Raw genomic sequence first — 12,540 nt, 5'->3', positions numbered from 1 at the left:
TTCAACCTTTACCAGAACATCCTCTACAAGTCCATAAGCTTGTTTTCTTGAATTGTCTGCCATCTCTAGTGAGATTCTTGCAGCTTGTACCTCAAAGATCCCTAGCTTCTCCATTACAGAGAGAGGCATGAGGTTTATGCTTGACCCTAGGTCACAAAGAGCCTTCTCGAAGGTCATGGTGCCTAATGTACAAGGTATTGAGAACTTCCCAGGGTCCTATATCTTTTGAGGTAATCTCTGCCTAGTCAAGTCATCCAGTTCTTTGGTGAGCAAAGGGGGGTTCGTCTTCCCAAGTCTCATTACCAAATAACTTGTCATTTAGCTTCATGATTGCTCCAAGGTACTTAGCAACTTGCTCTTCAGTGACATCTTCATCCTTTTCAGAGGAAGAATACTTATCAGAGCTCATAAATGGCAGAAGTAAATCCAATGGGATCTCTATGGTCTCAGTGTGAGCCTCAGATTCCCATGGTTCCTCATTAGGGAACTCATTGGAGGCCAGTGGACATCCATTGAGGTCTTCCTCAGTGGTGATCACTGCCTCTTCCTCCTCTCTAAATTCGGCCATGTTGATGGCCTTATACTCTCCTTTTGGATTCTCTTCTGTATTGCTTGGAAGAGTACTAAGAGGGAGTTCAGTAACTTTCTTGCTCAGCTGACCCACTTGTGCCTCCAAGTTTCTAATGGAGGACCATGTTTCAGTCATGAAACTTTGAGTGGTTTTAATTAGATCAGAGACCATGGTTGCTAAGTCAGAGTGGCTCTGCTTAGAACTCTCTGTCTGTTGCTGAGAAGATGATGGAAAAGGCTTGCCATTGCTAAACCTGTTTCTTCCACCATTATTGTTGTTGAAACATTATTGAGGTCTCTGTTGATCCTTCCATGAGAGATTTGGATGATTTCTCTATGAAGGATTATAGGTGTTTCCGTAGGGTTCTCCCATGTAATTCACCTCTTCCATTGATGGGTTCTCAGGATCATAAGCTTCTTCTTCAGATGAAGCGTCCTTAGTACTGCTTGGTGCAGCTTGCATTCCAAATAGACTTTGAGAAATCATATTGACTTGCTGAGTCAATATTTTGTTCTGAGCCAATATGGCATTCAGAGTATCAATCTCAAGAACTCCTTTCTTCTGATTCGTCCCATTGTTCACAGGATTTCTTTTAGAAGTGTACATGAATTGGTTATTTGCAACCATTTCAATGAGTTCTTGAGCTTCTGCAGGCGTCTTCTTCAGATAAAGAGATCCTCCAGCAGAGCTGTCCTATGACATCTTGGACAATTCAGACAGACCATCATAGAAGATACCTATGATGCTCCATTCAGAATGCATGTCAGAAGGACACTTTCTGATCAATTGTTTGTATCTTTCCCAAGCTTCATAGAGGGATTCACCTTCCTTCTGTCTGAAGGTTTGGACTTCCACTCTAAGCTTACTCAATTTTTGAGGTGGAAAGAACTTTGCCAAGAAGGCATTGACTAGCTTTTCCCAAGAGTTCAGGCTTTCTTTAGGTTGTGAGTCCAACCATATCCTATCTCTGTCTCTTACAGCAAAAGGGAATAGCATAAGTCTGTAGACCTCAGGGTCAACCCCATTGGTCTTGACAGTGTCACAGATTTGCAAGAATTCAGCTAAAAACTGATGAGGATCTTCCAATGGAAGTCCATGGAACTCGCAATTCTGTTGCATTAGAGAAACTAATTGAGGCTTAAGCTCAAAGTTGTTTGCTCCAATGGCAGGGATAGAAATGCTTCTCCCATAGAAGTCGGGAGTAGGTGCAGTAAAGTCACCCAGCACCTTCCTTGCATTGTTGGCATTGTTGTTGTTTTCGGCTGCCATGTCTTCTTCTTGTTTGAAGATTTCTGTTAGGTCCTCTACAGAGAGGAGTGCTTTAGCTTCTCTTAGCTTTCGCTTCAAGGTCCTTTCAGGTTCAGGATCAGCCTCAATAAGAATGCTTTTGTCTTTGTTCCTGCTCAACTCTTTATCACAACTTCGCATAACTAACCAGCAAGTGCACTGGGTCGTCCAAGTAATAAACCTTACGCGAGTAAGGATCGATCCCACGGAGATTGTTGGTATGAAGCAAGCTATGGTCATCTTGTAAATCTCAGTCAGGCGGATTCAAATGGTTATAGAGGATTGATGATTAAAAGATAAATAAAACATAAAATAAAGATAGAGATACTTATGTAATTCATTGGTGAAAATTTCAGATAAGCGTATGGAGATGCTATGTCCCTTCCGTTTCTCTGCTTTCCTACTGTCTCCATCCAATCCTTCTTACTCCTTTCCATGGCAAGCTGTATGTTGGGCATCACCGTTGTCAATGGCTACAGTCCCGTCCTCTCAGTGAAAATGTTCAACACACTCTGTCACAGCACGGCTATTCATCTGTCGGTTCTCGATCATGTCAGAATAGAATCCAGTGATTCTTTTGTGTCTGTCACTAACGCCCTATAATCGCGAGTTTGAAGCTCGTCACAGTCATTCAATCCCTGAATCCTACTCAAAATACCACAGACAAGGTTTAGACCTTCTGGATTCTCAAGAATGGCCGCCAATGGATTCTAGCTTATACCACGAAGATTCTGATTAAGGAATCCAAGAGATATCCACCCAAGCCTTGTTTGCATGTAGAACAGGAGTGGTTGTCAGGCACGCGTTCATAAGTGAGAATGATGATGAGCGTCACATAATCATCACATCATCATGTTCTTGGGTGCGAATGAATATCTTAGAACAAGAATAAGCTGAATTGAAAGGAAGAACAATAGTAATTGCATTAATACTCGAGGTACAGCAGAGCTCCACACCTTAATCTATGGTGTGTAGAAACTCCACCATTGGAAATTCATAAGAACAAGGTCTAGGCATGGCCGTGAGGCCAGCCCCCATGATCTAAGAGCTAGACGTCTAAAGATATGATCTAAGATAGCATAGGACTGATCAAAGATGAAAATACAATAGCAAAAGGTCCTATTTATAGAGAACTAGTAGCTTAGGGTTTACAAAAATGAGTAAATGATGTAAAAACATACTTCCGGGTCCACTTGGTATGTGCTTGGGCTAAGCATTGAAGTTTTCATGTGTAGAGACTTTTCCTGGAGTTAAACGCCAGCTTTTGTGCCAGTTTGGGCGTTTAACTCCCACTTTTGTGCCAGTTCCGGCGTATAACGCCGGGAAGTCTTGAGCTGATTTGGAACGCCGGTTTGGGCCATCAAATCTCGAGCAAAGTATGGACTATTATATATTGCTGGAAAGTCCAGGATGTCTACTTTCCAACGCAATTAAGAGCGCACCAATTGGGCTTCTTTAGCTCCAGAAAATTCACTTCGAGTGCAGAGAGGTCAGAATCCAACAGCATCTGCAGTCCTTTTCAGCCTCTAAATCAGATTTTTGCTCAGGTCCCTCAATTTCAGCCAGAAAATATCTGAAATCACAGAAAAACACAAAAAATCATAGTAAAGTCCAAAAAAGTGAATTTTAAATAAAAACTAATAAAAATATAATAAAAACTAACTAAAACATACTAAAAACAATGCCAAAAAGCGTATAAATTATCCGCTCATCATTGAGCATATACGATGAAAGTCTTTGAGATGTCGAATAGGGTCTTGTGCGGGAAGTCCATTGAATCTAGGTAGGAGGTGAATCAAAGCGGTCTTGAGTTCAAAGTTTGCGTTCAAGTTAGGATGAAGCACATGAACCGGTTGAAGAACATAGTCCGGTGCACCCGCTTCCTTGAAAGTAACTCTCCTCGGAGCGGCCATGGTGTTGGTACCTAGATCAAAAGAAGAACTATTAGTAGTATTAACGAAGGGATAGTTAGTTCCTTCTTCAAATGACGGTTCAATATTCACTTCGAGGAAGGTTGGTGAATTGGTAGGAACCTTTTCACCTTCCCCAAAAGTTAACCGCCTCTGAGCTTGTCTAATGTGAAGCAAAGTTTGTTCAATTTCCGGATCAAATGGGACTAAGCTCGGATTCGGTTGTGAACGCGTCATGCAATGAAGGAGAAGTAAAGCTCATGGTAATAAGTGTGATCGGTCAATCAAGCAAAAATCAAGAGAAAATGCAATTATGTACATATACACATATTTACACTAAGCAATAACATGGCACACATAAGCAAGTCCCCGGCAACGGTGCCATTTTGATAAACGAGATTTTGTATGTCGATATAGAATTCAATAATGAATACAATCGTGAGTATAGTCTACTCGACACTCAAACCTCGCATCAAAAAATTCTACAATCTACAATCGAGAGTATTAATCTCCCGAGTCGTCCTCCCTTGGAATTGCTAGAGAACGCATGTTATTAATTAGGAAGCTTTTGTTGTAATCGTTGAAGGTCGGTGCACTAATTCAAACTAACAAAGGTTAGGTGACAAGCAATCAATATTAAAAGACTTGGCCTAGGGATAGCACTAGAAATTCTATCACTATAGTTTCCTTCAATGATGATGACAATCAAGTATTGCTCCACTTAGTCAACCTTTAAGTATAGAGGAGAGTCAAGTGAAAGTGACTAGCTTGAGTCACAAGTCCTAGCTTCACCCTAAGAGAATCTAGCTTTAGTGCATTCCAAGCCAATTAGCAATCCTTAATTCTCAATCAACAATGGACATCCACTATTCAACTTTTCCTAATGGTCCAAACCCTAAGCCAAGTGAGAAACTTTTACTCCATAACTAGTGTTGGCATTTTATCAAACATATGATGAGCATTCATAAGAGGTATTAAGAAATTAGAATTGAACAATTACAAGTAATGGATGTGAAAGTACCTCAATTCACTAGTTCCAAATCCAAGTAACAAAGGCAAAATGTAGATCCAAAGTGAGAGGATGAAAGAACACTAATTGAGAATATGAGAAGAGTAGATCTACTAATTGCATCAAAATAAAAGTGTATTACTATGGATCTCACCAAGAGAAATCAAAGGAGAATTGTAGTGGAGAATGTGGAGAATGAAACCCTAGAGAGAGGTTGGAGTCTCTCTCTCTACCCAAAATGTTATCAACTCTAAGAAAATATCTAAGAACATGTAAAATGAGCTAAAAGTCCCTTAACCCTTCAACCCTTTGCCTCTTTTAAGCTTTTCCCGCCAATGAACTTCCCAAAAATAGGGTCTCTAACTGTCTTCACGCTCTGGTCACGTGCACTCTTAAAAAAATCATGTGTGACCACCGGCGCGTACGCGCACAGCACGTGCACGCGCCCCTGGAAAACTGCAATCCACGCATAGGCGCAATCTGTGCGGACGCGTCCATGAGGCTCATGACTTAGCCGCTACATGCGCTGGCTCATAGCTTGGCTCCTAGCTTTGGCTTTAATGGCGTAGACCTGCGCGGACGCGCCATGTGCGCGCACGCATCGGTGCTAAAGTTTCCAAAGCTTAATTTCCCATGCTCCTTTCCTTTGTGCATGCTTCCATTCTCTTCTCCAAGTCATCCGTGCCCTATAAGCTCTGAAACCACTTAACACACGGGTCATGGCATCGAATGGCATAGATGAGGATTAGAAATATATCTAATTTAGTGCAAAAGAAGCATGTTTTTATCCATGAGGCAAATTTGTGAAAGGAACACAAAGTCATGTATTTTCATATGAAAATTGTGTAGAATCATTGATAAAACCCTCGAAATCAATACCGGATAAACCCTAAAAATGGGGTTTATCAGCAGTACCAGCTCTAGTCTGTCCAGTACTGCATATTTAAGAAAATAAGATTTTGGAAAATTGATTTATTGTTTTGAAAGGTTAAAAATAATTTAGAATTAAAAATTGTGCACTAATCTTAAAGGTTTTGGCCCAAGTGGGCCAAACGAACCAAAAATGCTAACGGGTTGGACCGGGCCCAAACCAGGCCCAAAGCCCAACATATATATGGCCATTTAATGAGCATTTCAGCTCATTCCTCTTTAAATTGAAGAGATGGGCGCTGATGAGAAGAGAGAAGAGGGGAGTGGGGGTTTCACTATTCACCTCCACCTTCCAGGAGCCATATCTTGAGCTACGGACCTCCGATTGACGAGCCATTTGTGGCCACGCAAAGCTCTCGACGAGCTCCTCCTTTCTATCTAAGTTTTTCTGGTAAGAACTCAAAGCTCATTCCCTAGTTCTCTTCCCTATGATTCTGCACATTTCTATGTGTGGCTTTTTAGTAGATTTTGTGGTTTTGGTTGTTTAGGTGATCTCTAGTAGCGGGTAATTATTGGATTTTACCCGTACTCTCATTGGATAAAGTAAGGTTACACTAAACCCTTGTGTTTAGTTGTTTTGTGTATCTAGGTTTTGATTTTGGTGATATATGTGTTGTTAGTTTGAGCTTTGGTGTTTGTTGGAGTTGGTTGAGGCTTTGGATCAAGCTTGGTGGCTTCGTTTTGGTGTTTGGTACGTTTGGGAATCGGCCAAGGTATGGTTTCAGTTTCCTTTATGTAATATGTAATGTTTCTAGACACTTAGGCAAGTAACCCATAGGATAGGATTGAATTAAATTGGTTGCTGGAATTGTTGTATGATGATGATGTATAATGATTTAAGGATTTGAGCTGTTGAATGATGATTTTTGAGTATATTGATGAATTATAATGCTGTAATGATAAATATGGTGTTAGATAATTAGATTGAGATGATGTGAGATTGGGTGTAATGTTCATTATTGATAGATGATGAATATTGATGAATTATATTGGTGGGTGTTGAGATTTGAAGATGGATGTTGATGATGACTTTATGGTTGGTTAGTGTAGTTGATGATGATTGTTGAGTGTAGTTGGTGTTGATAAGTTTTATGATGGACTTGGTTAATGTTAGATTTTGTCTGGTAATGATTATTGAAATTGATGAGGATTTGTTTTGGTTGTTGAGGTTGTTGTTGGATGATAATGATTATGAGGGTGGAATTATGATTGAATGGAAAGTTATGGATTGGTAGTGAGATATGGCACAATGGTTGAGTAATTTAGGTGTGAAATTGAGGAGAATGATATGAAGAGGTAAGATGTTGTGTATGGTAGTGGTATATGATGATTGGGTATGTTTTGATTTGGTTTTGGTTGGAAATGTTGGTAATGTTGGGGTTTTGACACTTTTGGTAAAAGTGGGTTTTTGATGAACTTTGTCTGATCATAACTTTTGCCTCAGTTTTCCAAATTCGTTAAAACTTGTTTAGAATTAAATCTTATTGAAAACCTTTAATTGGATATAAAGTTTGTAAGATTTTGGTTTTTGTAGAGAAAGTTATGATCATTCAAAGTTAGTGTTAAAAATCTGAAATTCTGCAAAGTTGCAGAATTTTGTGACGTGTTTCTGATGTTTTACTCCAGAATGCAGCATGGAACTGGCGCTGAACACCAGTTTGTGTCATCTAAACTCGAATAAAGTATGGACTATTAAATATTGCTGGAAAGCCCTGGATGTCTACTTTCCAACGCAATTGAGAGCGCGCCATTTGGAATTTTGTTGCTCCAGAAAATCTATTTCGAGTGAAGGGAGGTCAGAATCCAACAGCATCAGCAGTCCTTTGTCAGCCTCCTGTCAGATTTTTTCTCAGGTCCCTCAATTTCAGCCAAAAAATACCTGAAATCACAGAAAAATACACAAACTCATAGTAAAGTCTAGAAATGTGAATTTTGCATTAAACTAATAAAAACATCCCTAAAAGTAGCTAGATCCTACTAAAAACTACCTAAAAAGAAAGCCAAAATGCGTATAAATTATCCGCTCATCACACAACCAAAGAACAAATGAAAGAAAGCCTCCTTCTCCAGAAGCAGAATGAAACAGATGAAAGCAAAAAGAAAAATGTGCTAAGTCTCTTTGATTTTAAACAAGGGAAAGAGAAGGAAAACGAAATGGCAAAAGGAATAAAAGCCCAATTAATGAGCCTTAAAAGCGCTCGCGTATATCCAAGAAACTATTGCACTCGTGACTGGCACAGCATTTAAAGCAAATGCTTTGCATTTCAAAAGGGAATTAAAGACGCAGAATTACCCGAACACCTAGGACACGATCAACTGGAAGATGCTTGAGCACGACCTCTTAGAAAGAGCTCGAAGCTCAGAATGAGCACCACCACTTGAAGAGGTCAAAGCTCAAGTAGGGGCACTGTTTACACCATGACCCGAGCTACAAGGTCGGATTGGCAGTAGACAAAAGGACCAACCTCATGGAAGGTTAGCCCACCACTGACCTCTTTTAAAAGAGCTCGGAAGACCACCAAAGAGACCCAAAGGGGCCCAATACGGAGAAACTACCGCCCGCTGAAAGGTGGTTGGCAAAAGATAAGATCTCACCCACCAGATATAAGATAAGATAGCAATGTTATCTCAAGGGAGATCGCCAAACACCACTATAAATTCACTGGAGCCCCTAGGTATAACTCATATTCCTATTCTACTAAAAACCTGCCTAAAGTCCATGCTAACTTAAGCATCGGAATCTCTTGCAGGTACCACCACCAATCTCTCCAAACAATCAAAGACCGGCATGACCTCAGCTCTAATAAGTCGAAAATGGCTGATTCAACCAAGTTAGGTGACGTTAGGATTTTCGCTAGTAAAGAATTTTGTAAAAATATAGTTGCATTGTGAGTATAGATTCTAAACCAACAGAAAATCCCTTCGTACAAACATTTGGTTGTCACAAGAAACAAACCCCTGATAAAATTGATAACCAAAGTATTTAAACCTCAGGTCGTCTTCTCAACGAATTGCAGGGAGGTGTTCTTATTATTGGTTATGCAAAGATATATTCTGGGGTTTTCAAAAGAGTTGAACAAGTAATGTAAAATAACAAGTCGTCAAAATAATAACTGGTAAATCTCTTGGCAAGGTATGAGAACTGGAAGTCCTATCCTAGTTATCCTTATCAATTGTGATGAGAATTGGATTTTTCTCCCACTAAGTCAACCTCTAACTATGAAGGTAAGTTACGTGGTTGAATTAATTTTTATTCCTCAAGTCCTAGTCTTTCCTTGGGAAAGGCTAGAGTTAGTGGAACTCGAATTAATTCTTGAAGAATTCCAATTTTCAGTCAACAATGAGTTTGATAACTCAAGAGTTACCAATTAATCAACCAGAGCCAAAAGGTAGAAAAATCTAAATTATTTATATCATAAATAAAAGAAACAAATTATAGATCTGAAAATATCTCAAATTATATTAAATAAAGAAAATCCTAACATGAATAGTTCATAAGCCAAATAGGCAACATAACTAATACAAGCATTAAAGTATCTGAAAGTAAAAGAGGAATATAAAGTAAAAAGGAATATTGAACCTGATGAAGAGTTGAAATCCTAAATCCTTTAAGAGGAATCCTAATCCTAAATCCTAAGTGAGAGGAGAGAACCTCTCTCTCTCTAAAAACTACATCTAAAACCTAAAATTGTGAGTAATGATTGAATGATTATGAATAGATGCATTCCCCCACTTTATAGCATCTAATCTGTGCTTTTTGGGCCAAAAATTGGGTTAAAAACAACTCAGAAATCGCTAATTTTGAAATTTGGTACGTACAGGTCGTGGGAAAGTGACGCGGAAGCGTCGTCCACGTGTTTGTGTGGGTTGAGATTCGCAGATGCGACGTGGGTGCGTCATTCACGCGTCTGCCTCGCATAACTTTGGGGCAGCTATGGCAAATTATATATTGTTGCAAAGCCCCGGATGTTAGCTTTCAAACGCAACTAGAACCGCGTCATTTGGACCTCTGTAGCTCAAGTTATGGCCGTTTTAGTGCTTCATCTTCTTGTGTTCCTTCCACTTTTGCATGCTTCCTTTCCATCCTCTAAGCCATTCCTGCCCTGTAATCTCTGAAATCACTTAACACACATATCAAGGCATCTAATGGTAATAAGAGAGGATTAATATTAGCAAATATAAGGCCAAAAAAGCATGTTTTCAATCATAGCACAAAATCAGGAAGGAGAATGTAAACACATGCATTTAGTATGAATAAGTGTATGAAAGATCGATAAAATCCACTCAATTAAGCACAAGATAAACCATAAAATAGTGGTTTATCAACCTCCCCACACTTAAACATTAGCATGTCCTCATACTAAGCTCAAGAGAACTATAAAGAAGTGAAGAAGAATGATAGAGAGTATGCAATGCAACCTATCTATGTGAATGCAACTACATGCAAAATGTTTCTACCTACTTGGTGAAAAGTAAATAAGTTCTCCAAGACAAATATGAATCAAATTCTACTAATTCAAATTACACAATAAAAGATAAGTAAACTTGTAAGAAGACAGCTCATGAAAGCCGGGAACATAGAATCAAGCATTGAACCCTCACTGGTAGTGTATATCACTCTAGTCTCTCAAGTGTATAGGGTACTTCACTCTAATCTTCTCTAATCATGCTTTCTAAACGTTGTTCTTCATCTAACCAATCAACAAATATTTAATGTACCAATGCAAACATCATGAGGTCTTTTCAAGGTTGTAATGGGGCTAAGGTAAAGGTGAGGATATATGTATAAGGCTAAGTGAGCTAACAAAGTGAATCCTTGATTAATCTAAGATCTCACCTAACATACACACTATATATAATTTAAAATGCTTTAGCTAGCTACCCAAATTTTTTCCACTTTTGCATTACACACTCATGTATCAAACTTGTTTTTTGAGTTTTGTCCCATGTGCATTGATTCTTTTTATTTTGCATTCGGGGTAATATATATTTTTTTTTTTGTATCACCTTATTCAATTACTTAATAAAAATATTTTTTTCTTTTTTTTTTGTCAATGCACATGGTAATTTAATTATTTTGATTTCATATGAGCATGCTTCCCAAATTGTCAAATAACTTATTCAATTTAATTCCCTTTTTTTCTATCATCCCATGTTCCCATAAAATTTCCCACACTTAAATTATACACAATATCTATCTTAAGCTAACCAAGGATTCAACTTGGGATTTTTAATTTTTTTTTTCTGCTTAAGGCTAGTAATGTGGTTATAAAACAAAAGGGGATTAAAAAGCTCAAGGTGGCTGATGAGCGGATAATTTATACGCTTTTTGGCATTGTTTTTAGGTAGTTTTTAATAGGTTCTAGTTACTTTTAGGGATGTTTTCATTAGTTTTTATGCTAAATTCACATTTCTGGACTTTACTATGAGTTTGTATGTTTTCTTGTGATTTCAGATATTTTCTGGCAGAAATTGAGGGACCTGAGCAAAACTCAGATAGGAGGCTTACAAAGGACTGCTGATGCTGTTGGAATCTGACCTCAATGCACTCGAAATGGATTTTCTGGAGCTACAGAACTTCAAATGGCGCGCTCTCAACGGCATTGGAAAGTATACATCCAGAGCTTTCCAGCAATATATAATAGTCCATACTTTATTCGTGATTAGACGACGTAACTGGCGCTCAACGCCAGTTCCATGTTGCTGTCTGGAGTCAAACGCCAGAAACACGTCACAAACCGGAGTTGAACGCCCAAAACACGTTACAACTTGGCGTTCAACTCCAATAGAAGCCTCAGCTCGTGGATAGATCAAGCTCCGCCCAAACATACACCAAGTGGGCCCTAGAAGTGGATTTATGCATCAAATACTTACTTCTATAAACCCTAGTAGCTAGTCTAGTATAAATAGGATAGTTTACTATTGTATTAGATATCCTGGATTGTATTTTTGATCCTGTAATCACGTTTTGGGGGCTGGCCATTCGGCCATGCCTGAACCTGTCACTTGTGTATTTTCAACGGTAGAGTTTCTACACACCATAGATTAAGGGTGTGGAGCTCTGCTGTACCTCAAGTTTCAATACAATTACTAGTATTTTCTATCCAATTCGATTTATTCCTGTTCTAAGATATTCGTTGCACTTCAACTTGATGAATGTGATGATCCGTGACACTCATCATCATTCTCACCTATGAACGCGCGTGACTGACAACCACTTCCGTTCTACCTTAGACCGGGCTCATATCTCTTGGATTCCTTTATCAGAATCTTCGTGGTATAAGCTAGAATTGATGACGGCATTCATGGGGATTCGGAAAGTCTAACCTTGTCTGTGGTATTCCGAGTAGGATTCCGGGATTGAATGACTGTGACGAGCTTCAAACTCCTGAAGGCTGGACGTTAGTGACAGACGCAAAAGAATCACGGGATTCTATTCCAGCCTGATTGAGAACCAACAGATGATTATCCGTGCTGTGACAGAGCATTTGGACCATTTTCACTGAGAGGATGGGATGTAGCCATTGACAACGGTGATGCCCTACATATAGCTTGCCATGGAAAGGAGTAAGAAGGATTGGATAAAAACAGTAGGAAAGCAGAGATTCAACAGGGACAAGCATCTCCATACGCTTATCTGAAATTCCCACCATTAATTTACATAAGTATTTCTATCCTTTATTATTTAATTAAAGTATCTCTTTATATTTCCCATAACCAATTATTATCTGCCTGAATGAGATTTACAAGATGGCCACAACTTGCTTCATACTAACAATCTCCGTGGGATCGACCCTTACTCACGTAAGGTATTACTTGGACGACCCAATGCA

At 39.0% G+C, this 12,540-nt stretch overlaps 1 non-coding gene across 1 annotated transcript; it reads left to right on the top strand.

Moving 5' to 3' along the window:
* Positions 1-1,331: 1,331 nt before the first annotated feature.
* On the top strand, positions 1,332-1,435 carry LOC130938562 (small nucleolar RNA R71). The gene has a single exon (XR_009069723.1). It is a non-coding gene; the product is annotated as a small nucleolar RNA R71 (small nucleolar RNA).
* Positions 1,436-12,540: the final 11,105 nt, after the last annotated feature.

The sequence above is a fragment of the Arachis stenosperma genome, chromosome 6, assembly GCF_014773155.1.
Source record: "Arachis stenosperma cultivar V10309 chromosome 6, arast.V10309.gnm1.PFL2, whole genome shotgun sequence".
Classification (NCBI taxonomy): Eukaryota; Viridiplantae; Streptophyta; class Magnoliopsida; order Fabales; family Fabaceae; genus Arachis; species Arachis stenosperma.
This window is presented reverse-complemented; position numbering and strand designations above follow the sequence as displayed.